Source organism: Lynx canadensis, chromosome A1, assembly GCF_007474595.2.
Source record: "Lynx canadensis isolate LIC74 chromosome A1, mLynCan4.pri.v2, whole genome shotgun sequence".
In the NCBI taxonomy this organism is placed as follows: domain Eukaryota; kingdom Metazoa; phylum Chordata; class Mammalia; order Carnivora; family Felidae; genus Lynx; species Lynx canadensis.
The window spans coordinates 1,525,394-1,545,531 of record NC_044303.2 but is presented as its reverse complement, the minus strand read 5'-3'; the positions used below and the strand labels follow the sequence as shown (position 1 = coordinate 1,545,531).

General features: G+C 42.9%; 1 long non-coding RNA gene across 1 annotated transcript; it reads left to right on the top strand.

The window, feature by feature from the left end:
• Positions 1-31: 31 nt before the first annotated feature.
• Positions 32-1,489, top strand: LOC115508630. The gene is made up of 2 exons (XR_003967058.1): positions 32-401; positions 1,031-1,489. It is a non-coding gene; the product is annotated as an uncharacterized LOC115508630 (long non-coding RNA).
• The last annotated feature ends 18,649 nt before the right edge of the window (positions 1,490-20,138 follow it).

Below are 20,138 nucleotides of genomic sequence, written 5' to 3'. Positions count from 1 at the left end.
CCGGGAGCCGGACGCGGGTAGAGCAGGCAGCGGGCGTGGAAGGGGGAGGAGGGGGCCTCCGTTGCGCCGCCTCTGCTTGGAGTACTTGGGAGGAAAGAAATCCACAGTCTGTAAAGCCTGATGAAATCAGCCGGAAGGATTACCCAGGGATGAAACGAGGTTATTATAAAATATCTGCTGGAGCCACCACGCAGATCTTGTGAGCTTGGAAGCCAGTGTTCCGTGTCATCATGGGCTCCCTTTGGTCACCCTGTGAAGTGACTCAGATGAGATGCCTGTCTTCGAGGCCTCGGCTGCTTCCTTTTCTCCTTCCTGATGTCCGCATTAGGTGTTCCCACAGCATGCTGTGCACACCTTATCCAAGCTCTTAATGTACTCTTGTCTGATGAGTGCCTTAAAGGGTAAGAACTGAAACTCTGTGTCCCAACTACCCAGAACCAGGTTCGTAGTAAAATTTAATAAAGGCACAGTAGAATGAGAAATTCATAATTGTTTAATATCATTAGTTTTAAATTTTGAAGATTAATAGGGATCATGCAGGGGAAATGTAGACACTGTAATTAATGAATTTCAAACATTAAGTATACGCTGGGAGACAATTTTTTAATGATCATCTCTGGACTACTGTGGCGGTTAATTTAATGAGTCAACTGGACTAGTCCGTAGTACCTAGTTTTTTTGTCAAACAGCAGTGGAGGTGTTGCAGTGAGGATTTTTTAAGATGTACTAGACTTTGGGTACAGCAGATTACCCTCCGAAATGCAGGTGGGCCTCACCTAATCCGTTGACAGACTCAAGAGAAGACTGAGGTCCCTGGAGGAGGAGGGAATTCTGCCTCTGGAATGCCTTCAGACCCCAGCTGCCACATCATCTCTTCCCTAGGTCTGCAGCGTTTTGGCCTGCCCCGCAGATTTTAGACTTGTCAGTCCCACGATTACAGAAGTCAATTCCTTAAAATAAGTCTTTATATATGCATTCTTTGGGTTCTCTTTCTGTGGAGCGCTCTGACCAATAGAACTATTTCTTCAAGGATATTTGTAAAGGAAACAGCTTTGGAAGAATGAGATGACCGTCTCCCTCCAATGCCAAAGCCAGATTTGTTGCTGTCAAGTATATTGAAGATTTAATGTCGCCCTCTGAGGCAAAGCCTGGACACTTTGGCCTGAAGTCCACGATGAAAGACTGAAGTTTCCTAAGCTCAGGCTTCCTCAGCAGTGATACAAACCCATCGCATGTGCAGCACCCACCCGCCTGGACTACCATCACGGGACTTGGGAGGCGAGGAGAACTGAAGGGATACGAAGCTCAGGCTGCTTGCTGTGCTGTGAACAATCAAAGTCCTCTGTCTCTGATCCCAGTACTTTCTGCCAGCACTTAGGAAGCTGTGTTAGCTTGTTAGCCTGGAAAGAGGGTAAACTCTTACACAATTTTTCATCAAGCTGCAATGTTTAGCTTAAAGCATATGTTTATTATATATTTGTTGAATTAATTAGTGAACACTGTATAACCCTTTGCTCAAGTTGTTGTATATAAGACAATTTTTGTTATCTCTTTAGGTCTCCAGGCTATACATTTCTAGCCTTCCCACACACACACACACACACACACACACAAAACCTATTGGAAACAAATTCAAGTTCCTTTATATTTGGCTGCTCTTAAGCATGATACAGTTACTTACCCAGAGAGTGGTCAATCATCTCGTTCATTTTAAATATTGTAATGCAGCTACTACTTATTGCACATACACCTATATTGCCAGACAAAATGTTAGGGTCACATAGCTTGTATATCTCAAAGCTCCAGAGGACAGAGATTTTGTCTTTTTTGTTGTGGACTATACCCCAGTGCCCAGGGAAGTGCCTGAAAGTAGTTGGCTGTCAATAATATTCATTGAATAAATTGCCAGGGCTTGTAATGAATCACATGTAGAGGCAGGGGTGAATGAGAACAACAGGCATGAATCTTATGTTCGGCATAAGCAACAGGGGAAAAGCCAGTGCCACTTATTAATGTGGAGAACACTAGGGGAGAAGCAAATTTGAGAAAGGAAATTAATTTTGAACATGAACATGTTGAGTTTCAGATATCTGTAAAATGTGCAAATAGAGGTGTTTGAGTGGGCAAGTGTATATATAGACATAAAGCTCAGAGAAGAGATTCCATCTGGAGGTATACATGTGGTATTCACAGCCTCCCAAAATTGATGGATTTGAAGCCTGGGAGTGGGTGAGGTTGTTACTGGGGAGGAGCATGTGGAGGGACAAGAAAAGAGAGCCTAGAACTTAGACTTAGAAACTTACAATTTAATGGTTTTATAGAAAAGGATCTCCTAATGATTCTCGTTAGTGGCCTGACACATTGAAGCAAAACCAGGAAAGTGAAAGCAAGAGAAGCTAAGAAAGAAACTGAGTCAAAAAGAAGGGATGGACAGTGATGTTCCATGTTGATAAGAGATCAAGCCAGTTGTATCTGGCAGTATGAAGGTCACTGTTGACATAGCAAGAGCCCTTTCAGCGAATGGTGGTATAGAAGACTGGGCCAAATTTAATGGTAACTGGTGGTAAAGTAATGACTGGTTATTGAAACTGAGGAAGCCTGACTGTGAATGGGAAGAGAGAGGTAAGGCAGTACTGGACGGCAAGGGGTTTGGGAGTCCAAGTAGAGTTTTTGTTGGTTTGTTTTTTTAAAATGGAAGATACCTGGGGCACCTGGGTGGCTCAGTCAGTTGAGCGTCCGACTTCGGCTCAGGTCATGATCTCACAGCTCGTGAGTTCAAGCCCTGCATCAGGCTCTGTGCTGACAGCTCAGAGCCTGGAGCCTGCTTCCGATTCTGTGTCTCCCTCTCTCTCTCTGCCCCTAACCCACTCTCATTCTGTCTCTGTCTCTCTCAAAAATAAATAAACATTTAAATAAATAAATAAATAAATAAATAAATAAAGAAATAAAATGGAAGATACTAGAGCATGCCTGATTGCTAATGGAAATAATCCAGTAGAAAGAGTTTGAGGACGCAGGAGAGGTAGCTGAGACTAAGGGGACTGGGACTTTTGCAAAAAGGGGAGAAGGTATAGAGTAAGCAGAAAAGAGAACACACTAACTAGAGAAATACAATAATACTGCTTAGGAAGTGTGTGTGCTCTGTCGACCTTGATGATCATGAATTGGTATTGATGCTCATCTACCCTGTTGTCTGGTACTCTCCCAGTCCCATTTTCTCCATTGGATTTTCATTAAGTACAGACATAGAAAAAGGCAATGGCAGGATTCATCCAGGGTTGGAATTCATTAGTCAGTTGCAAAGAAAGGGCAGAGGGAAAAAAACGAGTTATAATGGTAGATGTGAAATTGAATATGAATAATAAGGGAACCAAACTGAAGGGAACTAATGAATAAGAAAAAAGTTGAGCAGTCAGGTCAGAAGTGCTGATGCGGTTGGAGGAACAATTGCAACAGGTTGGAGAGTAGGCTTTCTGAGCAAGCCATTCTGGAAGTAGTGCAGTGTTGAGATGGTAACGAGGCCCAGGATTCGATGATAGGTGCGATCGGGAGGAAGCCATCCGGGATTAGGAGTCCAGAGTTGAAGTCACTGGAATAAGGTATATATACTGAGCCAGTAGCGGGGGGGGGGGGGGGGGGGGGGGGGGAAGAGGCAAAGGAAGGAGAAAGTCAGAAGAGGTTTGAAAAAAAGTATGGCCTGAGATTCACAGCCACAGAAGGTTCGCAAGAGGGTGGGCAACTGATGGTCTGGAAGCAGTGTGGGGAAGTCAAGGAGAAGCTACTTACTAACTCTACTTTCTGACTCTGAGATCCCTGAGCTGTGAGAGAGTGACCTGACGGGCCTTCACAGGAAGCATGGTCCTCAGAGGACGGCCAGTTTTCCCCATTAAAGCAGAGAGGCGGGAAAGCACTGGGAAAAGAGTTTTAAGATGTGGGGACACTATCAAGCGCAGGACGAAAATTCCAGTGGGCTTGGGGACAGTTTGGGCCAGGGTATGGCTGCTGACTGGAATGACTGGCCCAAGGAAAACAGGAATGTGAGAGGGGATGGATGTAGACCAGACCCCCTCTGGGAGGGCTTGGGCACGTAGTCCTCACAGAATTCCGCTGGAGCTGCAGGAAATGCCATGTTCCCTTTCTTCACGGTCAGCTGTTGATGGCAGTTTCAGGTCATCAGCAGTGGCTGGCACAGCAGCAAATGAGCACCAGCGTTGTGGACATTATTTATTCCGTGGAAGGTGGTGGAGGGTGGGTATGTTCAGTCTGGCTCTCGACATTGGATTGATGCTCTCGTGATCTCAAGGTCAGTTGTCTCAAAGGTCTGTGTTGTGTGTCATCCATCACTAATTCTGTCTGGCCTGCCACATTTCTCTCCAGCATTCCCCCGGTCTCCATCTCCCTACCACCTAGAGCGTCTGGGCAGCCATCTTCTCTTGTCTGTCTGGTTACCGTAACTTCCTAATTCTCCTCTCCGCTTCCTCTTTACTCTTCCATCTTGCTCTCGCTCAATGTATTGTCACACTGTAGCCAAAGCGATCATCCTTAAGTGACCATCTGATCACAGGATTCCCTGCTTAGAACATTTGGGTGTCCTCACTCGCCACTCTGCCTTGATCTCTGGACAAAGTCTAAACTCACAACGTTGTTTATAAGGCCCTTCATAGTCTGAGTACTCAGGATTCTTTGCTGCAGCCAAGAAAAACCAATTCATGCTAACAAGCAGAAAAGAATTTTTTTGGAAAGATATCAGGCAACTCGCAGAATTGTCAGAGAGGTTAAGGAATGAGGCTTGGAAAAACAAAAGAAGCCCAGGGAGTAAGACACAGTCAAAATCATACCTCAGCAACAATCTGTCTAAATTATGGAGAGCAACCCTCCCGGTTTGCTCTGGATTAGGGAGTTCCCGGGATGAGGCATTTTTAATTATAAAACCAGGAAAGTCCCGGGCAAGCCTGGGAAAGTTGGTCACCTTACTCAGTCTGCTGCTACTGGTATCACCTGCCCTCGCCTTGATAGCTGTCATCTTGTCATTGAACTCTTGCTGCCACAGAGCTGTATTCTGTTGTTTCTGGCACTTTCTTCCTTGCCACTGGACACTAGTTTCTACCATAGACCCCGTGTACAATTTCTAGCCATCCTGCCCTTCATTTTTCTCCATCCAGAGTCAAAGTCCCAGATGGGAACATGAGCTGACTAGGTTGAGGTCAGTACATGTTCTGGCTTCCAGGGAGCTTAAAGACAGGGTATGTGCTGTCCTTAAGCTTCCTCCCGCCGATTTTGGGATTCTTGTAAAATGGAAAGGGTGTTCAGATGTTAGACAGCCCAAAATGACAAGTGTCCATGACACTTCTCCTTCTTTTGCCCTCCTCGCTTGCACATTGTGCCCCAGGTATATTTAACGACTTTCAAGACACTGGCAGGTATCATGATCTCTCTTACCTCTAGGCCCCTTTTCTTTTCCTAAAAGGGCCTTTCCTACCATCCTCTTAGCCTAGCCACCCCTCTCTCCAGGCTGCCTTCCTTAATCCTTGGTGTATTCGTCTGCTAGGGCTGCAAGAACAAAATAGCACAACCTGGGTGGTTTAAACTACAGAAATGGATTTTCTCACGGTTCTGGAGGCTGGAAGCCTATGATCGAAGTGCCCATAGGGTTGGTTCCTGCTGCTGCTGTCCTTGTTTTGCAGATGGCTGCCCCTGGCTGCGGCTTCACAGGGATGTCCCTCTGTGCATGGGAGACCCCTGGTCTCTCTCTGTGGGTCCTAATCTCTTCTTATAAGGACACCAGTCAGATTAGACTAAGACCCACCCTAAAGGCTTCATTTTAACCCACTTACCTCTTTAGCCAGATACAGTCACATTCTAAAGCACTAGGGGTTAGGGCTTGAATATATGAATTTGAGGGGACATAGCTCACTCCGTAACACCTAGCTCATGTTGGGTCCACTGCATGCCTGGAGTATGTTGACCTTCCACTATGAGTACACACAGCACAATTTTATAGTTATTACTTATTTGTAAAAGTTTACCCAAGTCCTGCTCACCACTGGGTTCCCACCCCAGTATGACACAACTTGATTTCTCTAATAAGTAATTTAGACACCGTGAAAACCTTTCCCCTAAGCTTCCCAGAAAAATACCATGAAATGCAGTCATTGTCTGTTGCATGTTTAAAAGTATCATGATTCTTTTCTACCTAAAAGTGAAAAGCAAATTAGCTTGAAAATACAGAGTGACAAATTTTTTTCTCATCTTTACAATAACAAAACAGTTATAATACCTTTTCTACTTATTGGGAGGATAATCACCATTCAATATTGTGAAAATACGATCACTGAAGTTCCAGCCTTCTTTCCTTTTACTGTCTGTATGACACAGAACCAATTTATACTCCTGCCTCGATGTTTCTCAGGGGCTCACTTTGTGTTGAAAAGTGCAAGAAAGACTGAATAGCCCTAATTTGCATATTCTACATCAAATATATTGTACTCTCCCCTTTTAGAGCCACTTAAAAGAGATTCATATTTCTTAATATAAAAAAAAAAACAACACTGTTTTTCCAACTGGCACCAATCCGGTCTGGAGAAGTCATCATCTTGGCCTTTGGAAGGATCTTTAGATACCAAATTGTAGACAGACCCCACACTCACAGTTTAACAGAAGTATCGTACTTTGTGCTTAAAGCTGTAAGATCTCTTACTTGCAAGTTACGAATTAACTTTAGCCTGCCAATAATTTCAATCTGTCTAAAATAAATGGATGTTGGATTATAAATTACCCTAATGAAAGAGTCCCATTCCATTCACAACACAAAACCTACAGTCATTAACAAGTTGAAATTAATGTGTAACACACAAGGAGGCATGAGGTATTTCAAGTTGTGCCCACACTAATGGTAGCACTGGGGGATGTGATAGTGTGGGTATCATAAATGGCAGCATGAACAAAGCACAGTTCAAGTAAGAGACTCTAATTTATAACTAGGGAGCGCTCACTAAAGTCCAACCATTAATTTTGTAGTATGTTGTTTGCCAAAGAGGGATCAGCCAAATAAATAATGACTGAACATTATCATGACTGATGACTTTCCAAGGATGAAAAAGGCAAGCTCTTGGCCTTCTAATGGTAAAGTAACCCAACTCAAAGGCACACATAAAAATAAAATTAATAACACTGGCTGCATATCACTCAAGTATGCTACTCATGCAGCTGGTATAAAGCATTTGTTTGCTTTTGCCGCTTTCCCTTTTAAATCAATCTCTCTCTCTCTCTCTCTCTCTCTCTCTCTCTCTCTCTGGTCTTGGGTCATTCTTTCTGCTTTAAGTCTACCTCTAAAATCTCATGCCAACCAACAATTCTTGATGTATACAACAAACAAGAGCCTAATAATTGAGTTCACTGATTTGGCTCCAAGGATGAGACTCAGAGAACTAGGTGTCTATTAAGAAAGAAGAGTGTCTCGGGGCACCTGGGTGGCTCAGTCGGTTGGGTGTCTGGCTCTTGATTTCAGCTCAGGTTATGATCTCAGGTTTGGTGAGACTGAGCCCCGTATTGTGCTCTGTGCTGACAGTGCAGGGACTGCTTGGGATTCTCTCTCTCTCTCTCTCTCTCCCTCTCTCTCTCTCTCTCTCTCTCTCTCTCAAAACTAAAAAAGAAACATTTTTAAAAAATTAAAAAAGTAAAAGAAAGCAGTCTCTGAGGCGTGGAGATATCCAGGCTAACTGGCTAAGTGTCGTGTAAGCAGATTTCTGTGTGTTGTCAGAAGGCAGTCTTTTTTTTTTTTATTTATTTATTTTTTTTTTTTTAATTTTTTTTTTCAACGTTTATTTATTTTTGGGACAGAGAGAGACAGAGCATGAACGGGGGAGGGGCAGAGACAGAGGGAGACACAGAATCGGAAGCAGGCTTCAGGCTCTGAGCCATCAGCCCAGAGCCTGACGCGGGGCTCGAACTCACGGACCGCGAGATCGTGACCTGGCTGAAGTCGGACGCTTAACCGACTGCGCCACCCAGGCGCCCCAAGAAGGCAGTCTTTACTGTGGGTGTGAAGTGCTTGTTTCAGGGTAGTGGTGCCTCAGTTGTCCTTGCTGCTTCAGGATTATGGAATCCCAGCTGTCATTTTATTACTATTACTTTTTTTATTTTTTAAATGTTTATTTATTTTTGAGAGAGAGGGACAGAGTGTGAGTGGGGGAGGAGTAGAGAGAGAGGGAGACACAGTCTCTGCGCTGTCAGCTCAAACCCGTGAACGGCGAGATCGTGACCTGAGCCAAGTTAGTCACTTAACCGACTGAGCCACCCAGGTGCCCCCTCAGCTGTCATTTTAAAAGAAATCAAGTCTGCATTTTGCCTCCAACCCCTCAGGTGGTATCACCATCGTCACCATCATCATCATACTAATGTATCATTGTAAGCTTCTGGACATGGGGGCCATGCCTTATATTTCTTGGCATCCTCCATGGATGTGTAGAATAAATTTGATTTTCACCTTAGCTTTTTCGACTATAAAAAGAAAATTGAAAGGTTTTTAAAAATATTCAAATAAAAAATTTTCTTGTAGGGGATTGCAGACAACTCAAAATTTCTGGACCTGAACATTCCTTTTTTTTTTTTTTTTTAATTCTTTTTTTTTTTTTTTTACATCCAAGCTAGTTAGCATATAGTGCAACGATAATTTCAGAAGTAGATTCCTTAATGCCCCTTACCCATAGCCCATCCCGCCTCCCACAACCCTTCAGTGACCCTCTGTTTGTTCTCTATATTTAAGAGTCTCTCATGTTTTGTCTCCCTTCCTGTTTTTATATTATTTTTGCCTCCCTTATGTTCATCTATTTTGTATCTTAAAGTCCTCATATGAGTGAAGTCATATGGTATTTGTCTTTCTCTGACTAATTTCACTTAGCATAATACCCTCCAGTTCCATCCACGTAGTTGCAAGTGGCAAGATTTCATTCTTTTTGATTGCCGAGTAATACTCCATGGTATATATATCTGATATCACATCTTCTTTATCCATTCATCTGTCGATGGACATTTGGGCTCTTTCCATACTATGGCTACTATTGATAGTGCTGCTGTAAACATGGGGGTTCCTGTGTCCCTTCGAAACAGCACACCTGTATCCCTTGGATAAATACCTAGTAGTGCAGTTGCTGGGTCATAAGTTAGTTCTATTTTTAGTTTTTTGAGGAACCTCCATCCTGTTTTCCAGAGTGGCTGCACCAGCTTGCATTGCCACCAACAATGCAAAAGAGATCCTCTTTCTCCACATCCTCGCCAACATCTGCTATTGCCTAAGTTGTTAATGTTAGCCATTCTGACAGGTGTGAGGTGGTATCTTATTGTGGTTTTGATTTGTATTTCCCTGATGATGAGTGATGTGGAGCATTTTTTCATGTTTTGGTTGGCCATCTGGATATCTTCTTTGGAGAAGTATCTATTCATGTCTTTTTCCCATTTCTTCACTGGATTTTTTGTTTTTCGGTGTTGAGAAGTTCTTTATAAATTTTGGATACTAGCCCTTTATCTGTTATGTCGTTTGCAAATATCTTCTCCCATTCTGTCAGTTGTCTTATAGGTTTGCTGATTGTTTCCTTCACTGTGCAGAAGCTTTTTATTTTGATGAGGTCCCGATTGTTTATTTTTGCTTTTGTTTCCCTTGCCTCTGGAGATGTGTCGAGTAAGAAGTTGCTGTGGCTCAGGTCAAAGAGGTTTTTGCCTGCTTTCACCTTGAGGATTTTGATGGCTTCCTGTCTTACATTTAGGCCTTTCATCCATTTTGAGTTTAGTTTTGTGCATGGTGTAAGAAAGTGGTCCAGGTTCATTCTTCTGCATGTTGCTGTCCAGTTTTCCCAGCACCACTTGCTGAAGAGACTGTCTTTATTCCATTGGATATTCTTTCCTGCTTTGTCAAAGATTAGTTGGCCATACGTTTGTGGGTCCATTTCTGGGTTCTCTATTCTGTTCCATTGATGTGTCTGTTTTTATACCATACTGTCTTGATGATTACAGCTTTGTAATACAGCTTGAAGTCTGGAATTGTGATGCCTCCAGCTTTGGTTTTCTTTTTCAAGATTGCTTTGGCTATTTGGGTCTTTTCTGGTTCCATACAAATGTTAGGATTGTTTGTTCTAGCTCTGTGAAGAATGCTAGTGCTATTTTGATAGATATTGCATTGAATATGTAGATTGCTTTGGGTAGTATTGACATTTTAACAATATTTGTTCTTTGTATCCAGGAGCATGGAATACTCTTCCATTTTTTTGTGCCTTCTTCAATTTCTTTCATAAGCTTTCTTTAGTTTTCAATGTAAATTTGATGATATTCTTATGGGGGCTCACTTGTATGTAACAAGTTTTTCTCTTGCTGCTTTCAAGATTCTCTCCTTGTCTTTAACTTTTAGCATTTTAATTGTATTTTGTCTTGGTGTGTGTCTCTTTGGATTCCTCTTATTTAGAACCCTTTGGGATTTCTGAATCTGAATGTCCATTTCTTTCCTCAGGTAAGGAAGTTTTCAACCATTATTTCTTCAGTTTTCTTCCCCTTCCTCTCTATTCTCCTTCTGGAATTCCTCTAATGTATAGGAATGTAGCCTGCTTGGTGTTGTCTCATGAGTCCCTTACACTATCTTTACTCTTTGTTCATCCTTTTTTTTTTTTTTTTTTCTTTTTTCTCCTCTGATTGGGTAAGTTCCCCTGCCTTGTCTTTGAGTTCACTGATCCTTTCTTCTGCTTCACCTAGTCTACTGTTGAACCCCTCTAGGGTATTTTTTTCAGTTCAGCTACTGTATTCTTCCGTACTGTGACTTCTGTTTGGAACTTTATTATATTTTTTATTTCTTCAATATGAAGTTCTCACTGTGTTCATTCATTCTCCCAGGTTCAATGAGCATCTTTATGGACATTATTTTGAACTTTTATCAGGTATTACTTATCTCTGTTTCATTAATGCTTTTGTTCTGACATTTTATCTTTTTCTTCCTTTGGAACATATTCCTGTATCTTCATTTTGCTTGACCTTCTGTGTTGGTTTCAATCAATTAGTTGAAACAGCCACTCTTTCCATCTTGAAAGGTAGGCTTTGTGTAGGAGCTACAAGTTATTGTTCAACCCTGCTCTGTTTGATCTTGGTTGTCTCTCAAACCTTCATGATTTTCCAAGAAACCCATTATATTCTTAACAGCCCAGTATTTGAGGGTGTGCCAAGACCAGTCAGTGTCCTCAAGGTGGGGAGGTCTCAATAGGTACCTAGATTCAGGCTGATTGGAAGCCAGACACTCAGGCAGCAGCTTTTAAAGAATGCAAATATATACAGTCCTGTGGGACTGCAAGCATAAACCTGACTGGCTTTCAGAGCCAGATGATCTGGGGGGGTGTCTCCTGGGTGGCAGTCACAATAATCGGGACTCTGGATGAATGGACAAGCTCCTTCTGGGAGATACCAATGAGCTATAGTGGGACAGAGGGAGAATGTAAAGATGATGTCCCCTGGCCTGTGTCCCCCAGGAGCAACGCCGTAGTCTCTAGATGTGTGCCAAACAGGAAGCTCGCCCCTAACTTCAGGCCCCATGACTAGCAAGCAGTTTCTTTTTCACAGAAAGCCTGGGGTATGTTTCAATCTGCTGTTCATTCAGCTTCCTGTGGCCAGCCTGCCAAGAACAGTGTCTCTGATTGTTATAGTCCCTTGGGACCCAGGAATGGAAAGCCTTCGAGTCACCAGATCCAGGCAATCCAGGGGTATCCCTGGGGCAGCAGCCTTAAATATTGAGGCACCAGATAGCGGCCACGTATAAGAGTTTCCCTCTAAGAGTTGCTGGTGCTCTGGTTACGACAAAGGGAGAATAGGAAGAATGTGCCCACTTTCTAGGGTCTCAAGAAAAGTTAGCCCTTAAATGTGTGTTTAACTAGAAGCCTGTGCCTCAGCTACAAGGCTACTTTCCTTTTTTAATGTTTATTTTTGAGAGAGAGAGAGAGAAAGAGAGAGAGAGAGGGGCGGGGGGGGGGTGCGTGAGCAGGAGAGGGGCAGAGAAAGGGAGACACAGAATCCGAAGCAGGCTCCAGGTTCTGAGCTGTCAGCACAAAGCCCGATGAGAGGCTCAAACTCATGAACCATGAGATCATGACCTGAGTCGAAGTCAGATGCTTAACCCACACAGCCACCCAGGCGCCCCAGGCTACTTTCACAGAAGGACTGAGCTCCTGGGTGTGCTGTTTCTTGCTGTTTAGAAGCTCTTTCTCCATTGGCTAAAGTCCCATGGAACCTGAGAGCATAAACTTGGATCCTGTGTGATATAGAGATGTCCCCTGGCAGCAGCCATAAAAATCAGGGCACTAGTCAAAGGTATAGGCTCCTTTCTGGAATGCCAGTGAACTGAAAAGAGGCCGAAGGAGAGTGCAAAGATTGTGTCCACTGGCCTCTGATCCCTGAGAGGCCCTCTGTAGGCCCCTGTAAGTGCACCAACCCAAAAGCTTGCCCTGCGGGCCAGAGCTCCTGGATGAGCAAATAGGCCTCTTTCTCAGAAAGACTGGTGTGGTTCTGTTATCTGTGCAGTGCCCTGTGAGCGGTAGTCTGCCATGAAGTGTCTCGGTAATTGTTACAGTCCCATGGGACCGATGAACGCAAGGCCCCCTTGGCCTCCAGAGCCAGGCAGATCGACGGGTGTCCCCTGGGTGGCGGCTGTAAAACCGGAGTCTCCACATGTGAGTTAGAAAAGGGGGAAGAAAGGAAAAGAAAAAGAAGAAGGAGGAAAAAGAAGATTAAAGGCGCCTCCCGGCTGTCTCAAAGCAGAGGGAGAATGTGCAAGGTGGTGCTCGCCAGCGTCTGGCCCTGGAGAGTATCCAGCAGGCCTCTGCTCCGCAGGCCGATGCTTTACAATGAAGAAATAGGTCTCTTTCACATGGAGTCTGGGCACTTTTCAGAGGGCTGCTTTTGTGTTGGGCCTGGGGACGGGTAAGTCTGTGGGTGGGCCTTTAAGGGCTGTTCCTCAGTTCCCACAGGCCTGTGGATCTCCTGGGCAAAGGCCTCATTTGTCTTCAAGGCCAGATGCTTTGGGGATTCATCTCTAAGGTGCTGGTTTTAAAAGTCAGGGTGCCCAGTGTGGGTGAAAACCCATCGCTCCTCAGGGGAGTTCCCTCCCGATTGTGGGTAGCTACACAGGGGAGGGATTGACGGCACAGAAGTCTCTGAGCCTTCCTATCCACTTCGATGTGGTTTCTGTCGCGTTTGCCTGATGTGAAGGGGTCACTCCATCGGTTTTTAGGTTTTTTTCGGAGGAAATGGTTGCACACGTAGCTGTAGATCCAGTATGTCCGTGAGAGGAGGTAAATTCGGGATGTTCCTACATCGCCATCTTGAACCAGAACCTCAAATATTATTTTACATTAACGCAAATATGGATATATTGTAAAACAGAATGTAAATGATTATACTTTCTTAAGAAAGCTCTCCAAACTCCAATGAAACAGTAAGTTTGGAGGAGGTGTCTTCTCTGACCCAAGGAAGCGTCTTCATTCTCTGCCATGGGGGTTCTTTGGTGAGAACAGTGGAGACATGTTGGCCATAGAAAGCTTACCTGCCTGAGTTAGGGATCCTGGCTCCTGCTTTCAGCACTGCTACGGAGCTGCTGTGTAACTCTGGGCAAGTCCCTTTCTTCTCTAGGACTGCATCTTGTCCCTTGTAAAAGGAGGAGCCGGCCTTGGCCTCTCCTGGCACTAACTGCTTCTGGGCTCCGATCTTATCCGACTTCTTTTCACATGTCACAAGGATGACTCTATTTTAGCTTGTTATTGCCAGCTAGTTGGACCGACGTTCGCTTTGAAAGGAATTTTTCTATTGTTTAGAAGAACTTCTTAAGTATTAATCTATATCTTTCTTCGGGTTCAAAAGTAAAATTCCCCTTTATACAGACCTCTCACTTTCAAAAACCAGTAGAGCGCCCTAGATTTAGGGTAATAAATCTGTATTCAGTGTTACAGGTGATTACTGATTAAACAGGGGAGTGGGGCAGAGAAAGAGAAGAAGTGGAAAAATACTGTCAGAAACACTGAAAGAACTTTTACGGATGGAAACTAGTAAAAGGTGACCCGAAGTCCACTCTGCTGCCTACGTAGTCTTGCCTGTGCCCGGAGCGAAGGGGGGCCAAATGGAAGGGTTTCTTTAGAAACCAGCACACTCCTGCCCTTTCATGAGCCCCAGACACTGCGCTGTTGTTACAGCCGTGGCTTTCGTGCCCCACGAAAGCCGACTTCTAAAAGGGCCGTTTGTGCAGGATATGTGCAAAGTAAATTTCCATCACTTTGGCTTTCCTTTCTCTGCTTTCAGAACTTGCTTACGAAAAGCCTGATTTCCTAGTATAACATGTCAAGTTTTCCTACTTGCTTGGATCAGTGATCCAATCAGTTTCATAATAACAGATGTGAATCTAGCTTTTCCACTCAAAAGTAGGATCAGTGAAGGCTGGAATATGTTTTGAAAAACACCCGATAACCCTCATGCAATCCAAAGTAAACTCCTAGTCATTCATCATCCAGAACCACACACACACACACACACACACACACACACACACACACACGGAACACTCAAGTAACCAAACTTTTAGAATATTTTACACAGATATTTGATGACACGAAACAGTGAAACTAAGTGCATTATCTTGTCAGCATCATATATTTTTATTGATCTGCATCTGCTATATATGGTATCTACTTATAACATGTTCGTTCGTTCATTCATTCATTCATTCATTCATAGGGGTTTCACAAACGGATAAGCCAGAAATAAAGCATTTCTGGCAGAAGGAAGATCATGTATAAGCTGCACTGTCTAGTAGGGCAACAATTAGCCACAGGTGACTATTTAAGATGAAATTTAAACTAAAATGAAAAAAAAACCTGAAAAAAATAAAGTAATTAAAATAAAATCAAAATGAAAATTCAGGGGTACCTGGGTGGCTCAGTCGGTTAAGCATCCGACTCTTGATTTCAGCTCAGGTCATGATCTTACAGTCCATGAGATCCAGCCCCATGTTGGGCTCTGTGCTGACAGTGCAAAGCCTGCTTGGGATTCTCTCTCCGTCTCTCTGGCCCTCCCCCAGTCGTGCTTGCTCTCGTGCACACAAGCTCTCTCACTCTCTCAAAATAAATAAATACACATTTAAAAAATAAAAACGAGGGGCGCCTGGATGGCGCAGTCGGTTAAGCGTCCGACTTCAGCCAGGTCACGATCTCGCGGTCCGTGAGTTCGAGCCCTGCGTTGGGCTCTGGGCTGATGGCTCAGAGCCTGGAGCCTGTTTCCGATTCTGTGTCTCCCTCTCTCTCTGCCCCTCCCCCGTTCATGCTCTGTCTCTCTCTGTCCCAAAAATAAATAAACGTTGAAAAAAAAATAAAAATAAAAAAAAATAAAAACAAAAATGCAGTTCCTTAGTCTCACTAACCACCCTTCGAGTACTCAACAGCCAGACACGGCTAGTGACTGCTGTGTTGGAGAGGACACAGGGAGACCATTCCAGCATCACGGGAAGTTCTATTAGACAGCACTGGGAGGGTGGAGAGAATATTAAAATCACCCGATTGCACCATTTACAAATAATTTTGAATAAACTCTATTTGCTCGTGAGCCCCAAGCATGGTCCAAAGAACATTAGTGACCTGATAGTGTTTTCTAAACTCTTCTAACTATCTATACAGATATACAATATATAATACATACACAACACAGAACACTGAGGAACGAATTTGTTTCATTGACACGTGCTCTGCAAAACTCTCCTTAGGAAGAACTAGAGGTCCCCTCACTGACACATTGTTAGTCTTCCCATTCCTTTGGTTTGTGTTTGGGTGAGTTTAATGCTACCGGAAAGTGAGAGTGGCTTAGAAAGATGGGAGGTTTTGTCTTTCCGAGGTGGCTTGTATATAAAATTGCTGAACTGTGCCAAGAGGCCAAGAGAATCTTTCTTTTTCATGCAAATGTGGCTCTATCCCTAATGACTTTGACCCTGAGGCCCCAAGGGTCACTTGGGGTGGAGATCTTAATTGTCCTGTTTGCTTAAGGCTGCATGCTTGTTGATTTAAGCTCTTGTGCTTGGCGTGCTTTTCAAATCAAGGATCTCCACCACCCATTCTCTTGTTCTGCTTCCTACCACTCCAGAATCCTGAGGCTAGACAAAGATAAAGTCCACGAGTGACATCTTCTCTGAGTGAGTTCAGAAATCATTTGGAGAGAAGCCACATTTAATTATAACAGTGATGAAATCCTTAGTTTCTGACAAGGAGCTACAATCTATTAGGACACAATTATATTCAAGCACATGAATTTCCTTAGACAATATTATTCTCATCACAACCTCTGCCACATATGGTTGTATAGGTTGTGCATTGCACAAGGGAGACACATCTAAGGAAGTGTTATTTACATTATGGATATCATAGATTTGGTACATATAACAATGATAAAAACAATTTTCCAGAAGATGGCAGTAAAGTATCTTATCTCAAAATCAATACAGTATGATTATTTTCAGCAGATGGGAAATATAAGTGTCTTGAGGAAGAAGTGCTTGTTGAAAATGCATACAAAGGCATGACTTTGATTATCGCTTGCTCTCGGTCCTGTATAAAATCAAATCTCTGTTATTAGTGAAAGTGAACCAGTGCAGTTTAACAGGTAAAGAAAAGGAAAAAGAATTATCAATGCTAGGTACTGAAGTTCCAGCTTTCAAAATGCTGACTCTTTGTTAAAATAATAATATCAAGATGGGGGCGCCTGGGTGGCTCAGTCGGTTAAGGGTCCGACTTGAGCTCAGGTCATGATCTCGTGGTCCGTGACTTTGAGCCCCGCATCGGGCTCTGGGCTGATGGCTCAGAGCCTGGAGCCTGCTTCCGATTCTGTGTCTCCCTCTCTCTGACCCTCCCCCGTTCATGCTCTGTCTCTCTCTGTCTCAAAAATAAATAAACGTTAAAAATATTAAAAAAAAATAATATCAAGATGAGACACCTGGGTGACTCAGTCGGTTAGGCATCTGACTCTTGATTTTTGGCTCAGGTCATGATCTCATGGTTGGTAAGATCAAACCCCACATTGGGCTCTGTGCTGATAGCATGGAGCCTGCTTGAAATTTCTCTCTCTCTACCTCTCTCTACCCGTCTCCTGCTCATGCCCTCTCTCTCAAAATAAATAAACATTAAAAAAATAGTATCAATATATTATATGAGATATATAGTATAAATAATATACACCTCCTGGGAGTGTGGGTACAAATATGATTAATGTAAATAAATAGGAACTCTTCCATTTTGAGGAACATCTGTCTCCCCAAAAGTGTCCCCAACATATACAGTCTTTAGTCTTTGGTTCTGCAAAAGAAAATTAATGAAAACTATTGTGATATTAAGGAGGAAAAGGCAGCACAGGAAAAAAAGTTCCTGATTCACATTGTGGTGTGTTTAAATCTTTTTGCTGTCATTCAGAACTATGGTCTTTTTGGGTAACAGTGAATGATCATGAAACCCCTATTTCTTGTGGAGCAGTTTTATCGTGAACTGTGAGATCACCCAGGTACCCCTTAAAAAGAACAGGAAAGAAAATGGGGAGAATGATGTGTTTTTTCTCTTGCTTTTGGAAATAGGCAGAAGAGAGCTTTTAGAAGCATAATTAAAGAGTATACCAATTAAGTGCTTAGTAAGGAAAACTGGGGCATAGTCCTTAACCTGAAGAAGCTTACAATTTAGCAGAAGACTAAACATTAAGCATCACTTAACACAGTGGATTGTACAATAAAAAACAGAGTGAATGAATGACTAAAAGTTACTGTAATGCTCACAGTAAGCTCCGTTTGCTCAGAGAAAAGAGCAGTCATCCCCCCCGGGGGGAAGCAGTCATAACTTCAAAAGGAAGTGGGCACTGGCTTTGTAAAAGAAGAAGAAATTTTGGATAATTTGGATAATTTTGGGGGTCCTTATCTGTCTTGTTCACCATTGCCTCCAATACCATAGAACTGACCTAATACAGTAACCACCAACTACCTGTGGCTATTTAATGTAAGTTAGAATGAACAAAATTAAATAAAATACAGATTTCCTCAGCCACATTAGCCAAGTGTCCTTGTGTGACTAGTGACTACCATATTGGACAGTGAAGATATTGAACATTTCTACCGCTACAGAAAGTTCTGCTGGACAGTACTGAGTCACAATAGTGACTGGCACGTAGGATGTGCTCAGTAAGTATTTAACGAACAAGGTTAAATAAATGAAAGTTGCTGAACTTGCCTCTTAGAGCCTCCTGTTTTCTCATCTTACAGATGAAGAAAACAACAATTAAAAGATTGTGAGGATCGAGTGAGACAATGAAGCGAAATTACTCCATGCACTAGGAGAACAACACTAATGTGAATTCTCGTAATTCAAGCTTCCTGGAACTGTGGGTACAATGGGATTATGTAGATAGGAAGGACTCAAATTTCACTGGCACTTGCCCTTGCCTACCTAATACACATGGGTTCTCTCGTGAGGCCCCTCCTGATGTCTCAGAGCCCCTCGCTGGCCATTCCTGCCACTGACCACTAGCTTGACAATATTGATAACGGAGACGCGGATCTGTCTCCAGAAGCATTCAGATTCACAATTAAAGAAAAATCTACAGGTCAAACAACAACAATAACAAGTTTGTGAGTTAGATTCACCCAATATCAAAGTGTTTATAATCCCCCAGAAGCCTGCTTGATTATTCAGTCTTCATGGAGTTTTGCATCTTCTACACCAACTGGGAGGCATGTTCCTTTCCCCGAGACCTCTTGTTCTCCGGCTTTGCCAGTGGGCACCAAAGGACACCTGCATGTAGCCCTCTGCCCCACGGAGTCCTTACAAACACAGTCCCGTCAGCTTCTGCCTGCCTGCGTCCTTTCTTGCCAAGATCCAGACAGATGGTAAAAGAAGGGTCACCAGGCTGAGTCCTTCATGCCCCCATTCCTACCTCAGGCTCCCTTTCACAAGCCTCCTTGATGTCCCTTTTTACCTATGCAAATTATTCACAGAAGTAGGTATTTACAGGCTGCAGACTCCATCAGTTAATCGGACGCAGCCAGGCCAATTGGCTTCAGTAACAGTTCATCTCACCGGGGTCTCCCCTGTTTTGTGCAGTGAAATGTGTCTAGTCCCTAGGCCGAGGCCCCTATCCTTCCCCACAACTTCTTGGAGGGTACAGTAGATGGCTGTTAACTCATTTCTTTGGATTCTCATCTTGGGCTTGGATTCTTGTCTTGGCTTCATTTCCAGGTGTGCTGATTTGTGTGAGTTTAATGACTTTCAGCTGCCAGGACCCGGCCCTGACTGTCCTGAAGTGGGGAGGCAGCCTAGACCCCAGTTCAAGGCCTGCATCATGTGTACAAGGTCTTGACACTTTGACCTGGCCTTTTCTGTCTATCTCTGCTTCCTTTAGACTGGAGGACTGGGGCTGCGGCAGGCACTTCTTTTTCCTTCAAGCATTCTGTGATCAAGGAGGTTTGCACCTGTCTCTACCTCAAAGTCAATCCTTAGGATCTGAGGCTATCTTCTGGAAGTATCCTAGTTTTCCACCATTGATAGGAGTTTTTGGGTTGTTTTAGAATACAGAAAAGATGATCCAAATATTTACTTTTTTTTTGACATTTAAAAACCTCTCTTTAATTGATATTAGTCCAAAGATCAATAAAGTCATAGAAAATCTAAAAACATTACCAACTATCTTGATGTTGATATTTATACATTACACCCTAAAACTGAAGAATAAACATTCTTTACAAGTGCACGTGGCATGTTTACTAATATAGACAATATTCTTGGAATATAACAAGCCATAATAAATTTATAAGGTTTGAAGCCATATAGAAGCCATATAGAGTGTTCTCTTAACACAATGGAATTAAATTAGAAGTCCATAACAATAAGGGATCTAGAAAATCCCCAAATATTGGAAATTAATTGACATACTTCTAAGTACTCCATGGATCAAAAAAGGATTACAAGAAAATTAGAATGAATATATATATTTCAAATATATAAAAATATACATATTTCAAGTTTGATCAGGCTCTACTTTTAGGTACCTTTTTGCCCTCGGTTTCTTTTTTCTTTTTTTGTCTTCTATTTTTTTAATTTATTTTTTAA